The sequence below is a fragment of the Silene latifolia genome, unplaced genomic scaffold (genome assembly GCF_048544455.1).
Source record: "Silene latifolia isolate original U9 population unplaced genomic scaffold, ASM4854445v1 scaffold_340, whole genome shotgun sequence".
Classification (NCBI taxonomy): Eukaryota; Viridiplantae; Streptophyta; class Magnoliopsida; order Caryophyllales; family Caryophyllaceae; genus Silene; species Silene latifolia.
In genome coordinates this window covers 53,120-58,205 of record NW_027413271.1, presented here as the reverse complement: position 1 = coordinate 58,205, position 5,086 = coordinate 53,120, and positions in this window count along the sequence as shown.

Genomic DNA, 5,086 nt, shown 5'->3' with positions numbered 1-5,086 from the left:
CCAGTCCTTTTAACCAGATTTCCTCTTTAGCTGCTGCGGTCAACGCCATATACTCTGCTTTAGTAGTAGACAAAGTAACTGTAGGCTGCAATGTAGCCTTCCAACTGACGACTGAACCACCAAGAGTGAAAACATAACAAGTCATTGATCGTCTGCTGTCAATATCTCCTCCACAATCAGAATCTGAGTACCCTGACACAAGGCACTCTCTATCACCTCCATAAATGAGACCAACATCAATGTACCCTTAAGGTACCGAAAAATTCTCTTCACAGCTTGCCAGTGCTCTTTACCTGGATCACCCATAAACCGGCTCACCACACTGACTGACTGTGCTAAATCAGGTCTAGTGCAGACCATAGCATACATCAAACTACCCACTGCACTAGAGTACGGAACTCGGGACATGTAATCCCTTTCTTCAGCTGACTTGGGTGAGAAAGCAACAGACAGATGTGCATTCGATGCACTAGGAGCATCTATGGATTTAGCAGTAGACATGCCAAACCTTGCTAACACCTTCTGAATATAGCCTTTCTGAGATAAGAAAAGCTTCTTCTTGCTCCTATCCCTGTAGATCTCCATTCCTAGAATTTTTCTTGCTGCACCCAAATCTTTCATCTCAAATTCAGCACTGAGAAGACCCTTCAATTTCTGAACATCAGACTTGCTCTCTGCAGCTATCAACATATCGTCTACATATAGGATCGGATAAAATGAAAGACTCATTCTTGACTTTTGTAATAAACACAACAATCATACGGACTCCTATTGTAGCCAATCTCTAACATGTAGCTGTCAAACCTTTTATACCACTGCCTCGGAGACTGTTTTAGCCCATATAAGGACTTTTTCAACTTGCAAACATAGTCTTCTTTATCCGAAATCTGGAAACCGTCTGGCTGAGTTATGTATATCTCTTCTTCCAACTCTCCATGTAGGAAAGCTGTCTTCACATCTAGCTGTTCGAGTTCTAAATCCTGATGTGCAACTATTGCTAGCAACACTCTGATGGAAGTATGTCTGAACACTTGGCGAAAATATTTCATTGTAGTCTACCCCTTCTTTTCGATCAAACCCACGAGCTACCAATCGAGCTTTATACCTTATACCCTCAGCAGCAGTCTCTCCCTCTTTCTTCTTGAAGACTCATTTACAAGTAACAATCTTTCTCCCTTGAGGCTTCTTGGATAATTCCCAGGTCTGATTCTTTTAAAGGGACTCCATCTCATCTCCCATGGCAGCAAGCCATTGGGCAGATTCAGAACATGTAGTTGCTTCTTTGAAAGTGGATGGCTCATGTAAGTCAGGATCCACCTCCTCAAAAACCTGAAGTGCATAACCCACCATATCTTCAAAACCAAGTCTATTCGAGGCTTCCCAAAAATTAGGCCGATTGACCGCTCACGGCCAAACTCTGCGATTCGAATCGGTAATGAAGAATCGATGGAACAGATTCGGATTCGATTTGTAGTGGTTGATCTTCTTCCTGTGGTACACTCTCATCAAGAGTGTCTTGCCGCTCCACCTGTTTATCAACACTACTACTACTATCTGACAACATATAAGACTTCACAGTAGGATTAACCATAGAATTTTCATCAAAGACAACATTTCTACTCAAAATAACCCTACCCTCAGATGGAGACCAGATACGGTATCCCTTGACACCATCCCCATAGCCCATGAATACTCCCTTTTTAGCTCGTGGCTCAAGCTTACCTTCACTAACATTATAATAAGCAGTACTACCAAAAGCTCTTAAAATAGAATAGTCAGCAGACTTACCAGACCACATCTCAAATGGAGTTTTGAGATTCAGACTCGTGTGAGGTCCCCGATTTATCAGATAGCCTGCTTTGTACTAATCGCTTCGCCCAAAATCTTCTTGTTAGTCCAGCATTAGAGAGCATGCACCTTTCCCTCTCCAGAAGTGTGTGGTTCATTCGCTCTGCTACACCATTTTGTTGAGGTGTATCTCGGACTGTACGATGTCTAGCAATCCCTTCATTCTTGCAGAACTCGTCGAACTCAGAACAACAAAACTCTAGGCCGTTATCAGTTCGCAGCCTCTTGACCTTCTTCCCAATTTGATTCTCCATTAATGCCTTCCACTCCTTAAAGTTAGTAAAGGCTTCGTTTTTGTGCTTCATCAAATAAATCCAAGTCGTCATGGAATAATCATCAATAATAGACACAAAATACCTGTGACCTCCCAAAGACTCCACCTTAGAAGGACACCAACAATCAGAATGGATGTAATCAAGTGTGCCCTTGGTCCTATGCACTGCTTTAGGAAACTTGATGCGATGTAGCTTCCCAAATACACAATGCTTACAGAAATTCAGATTCTTGACCTTGTGACCACACAGAAGATCTTCTTTTGACAGAGTCTGCATCCCCCTTTCACTCATATGACCAAGCCTCATATGCCACAACTTAGTCAAATCTTCTTTATCAACATCTGAGGATGCAACAGCAACAGAACCTGACAAAGTATATCCTTGAAGATAATATAGAGTACCATGCTTGATACCCCTCAGAACCACATTCGAACCTTTGCAGACGTTCAGAACTCCACCTACACCTTGAAAGCTGAAACCTTTGCTGTCTAACGTGCTTAAGGAGATCAGATTATTTGTCATTAGTGGAACATGTCTAACCTCGTTCAATGTACAAAATTTACCATCATGTGTCCTTACCCTGACTGAGTCGATTCCAACTATCCTGCAAACAGCACTGTTGGCCATAGAAATAGTGCCTCCATCTACCTGTTCATAAGTTGTAAACCACTCCCTGCGCGGACATATATGGTAAGATGCTCCAGAATCTAGAATCCACACATCAGTGTGATGCGTGACCCGATCCGTAACTAGAGCATAATCATCTTCCTCGGAACCTGCATTTTCTACACCAAAGAGAGAGCGATGCGGACTTGTTCTTTTTATCTTTCTTGGGACAATCGAATTTCCAATGCCCCTTCCCTTTACGAGTTACGACATCGTAGGTTTAGGACCTTTAGAAACATAAGAACCAGAATTACCGAAGTACCGAAGTACCGGAAGTACCAAAGAGAATTAGAAGACCCCGAATAAGAAGGCTTCTTATACTTTTTCTTCCCCGAATTTCCCTGTCCATAACCCCCACTGGCTGCTAACCCTGCAGCCTGATTGTCTGTACATGTACCAGCCGCCTTATGGCGCAGTTCTCTAGTATGAAGAGACGATCTAACATCTTTTAGAGTAACAATATCTTTACCCATAATAAAAGACTGTACAAAATTCTCATACGATAACGGTAAAGAGACTAATAGAATTAATGCGGCATCCTCATCTTCTACCTTAACATCAATATTACGTAATTCTAGTAAAATTGTGTTTAACTGATCTAAATGATCTCGAAGAGGCATACCTTCCTGCATTCTCAGCCTAAACAGACGTTGCTTCAGAAGCAACTTATTGGTCAAAGACTTGGTCATATAAAGACTCTCAAGATTTTTCCACAGATCGGCTGCGGTAGTTTCCTCTGCGACTTCAGTGATGATATCATCAGCAAGACACAACATAATCGTTGAATGTGCCTTCTCCTCCAGACTGGCCTTCCGTCTTCTTATCTGAAAGCGGCGCCCATAACCCTTGCTGCTTTAACAGAGCCCGCATCTTGATCTGCCACAGACTAAAAATATTCCTCCCGGTAAAGCGATCGATCTTTATGTTCATCGCCGACATCTTTCTCGCTGGTCAGGAACCCGAAGGCTCTGATACCAATTTGTTATAATAGAAGCAAGAAAGAACTGATAAAAGAACAATAAAGAGACAAACGCACAGATTTACGTGGTTCACTAACGGTGTGTTAGCTACGTCCACAGGGCAGAAGGGAGAGAGTTTTATTGATATGTTAGGAGTTTTCAGATTATAGATTCAGACGGTATGACTGCTAGGTAGAGGCTTAGAGAGTTTATATAATACTCTCTAAACCTAATACAGAATGACCTAATAAAGGCCCAAGACAGACCTAGCCCAATAACAGATACGAATACCGTTTAAGTTGACCCCCGCATAGTTATTCGAAGCGGCGGTTAACAGAATCAAGGCACAAACCCAACAAATTCTTGTTGTGCGGAAGCGTGAATATCCTGGGTTGGGCCTCTGCTACATCTGTGTCCACAACCCATAATAGTACGATATTGTCCGCTTTGGACCAAGCCCTCATGGATTTACTCTTGGGCTCCTTCCCAAAAGGCCTCGTACTATTATATTTTCTGAACACTTATAAAGATGATCTTCCATCTTTATTCTACCGATGTGGGACAAGCGTTTGCACCCTAACAATCCTCCCCTCAAACCAAGGACCATCATCTTGACTCGGACCTTGACCTACATGGAGAACTGCCCCACTCTACAGCCCCAACTTTTTAGACAGCCGAAACATCACAAGTCTTGATAACCTCCCCTTAGCCGACACACCATGCTACCACGAGCCGTCCATGTGCCCTTCTTGGGGAATTTTCTACACATGCATATCGAACCTCCTCTGCATCCAATATACCCGGGACCGGGTCCGTCACCTCAGAAGTCCTAGAACACAAACGGTCTGTGGCATCCAACCTGGAAAGGACCCACCAGACCTGTGGCACCCAACTTGATAAGGGTCCACCTGATCAACAGTTCTAGTACACGGATGATCTTTGTCCCGGAAGACCTATGACGCCTTTCATCCATTTAGCCCTGGACCGGGCTTGCTCAAGGACTCACCCTGAGCTAGGAGTTCCATGCCTTACAGTGTACAACTTCAAGTCTTGGACCTACTGATGCATCCTCGTGTCTAGCCCAAGTCGAACCTTGGGCTCTGATACCACTTGTTGTGCGGAAGCGTGAATATCCTGTGTTGGGCCTCTGCTGCATCTGTGTCCACAACCCATAATAGTACGATATTGTCCGCTTTGGGCCAAGCCCTCTCGGATTTACTCTTGGGCTCCTTCCCAAAAGGCCTCGTACTATTATATTTTATGAACACTTATAAAGATGATTTTCCATCTTTATTCTACCGATGTGGGACAAGAGTTTGAACCCTAACAAAAGGTATG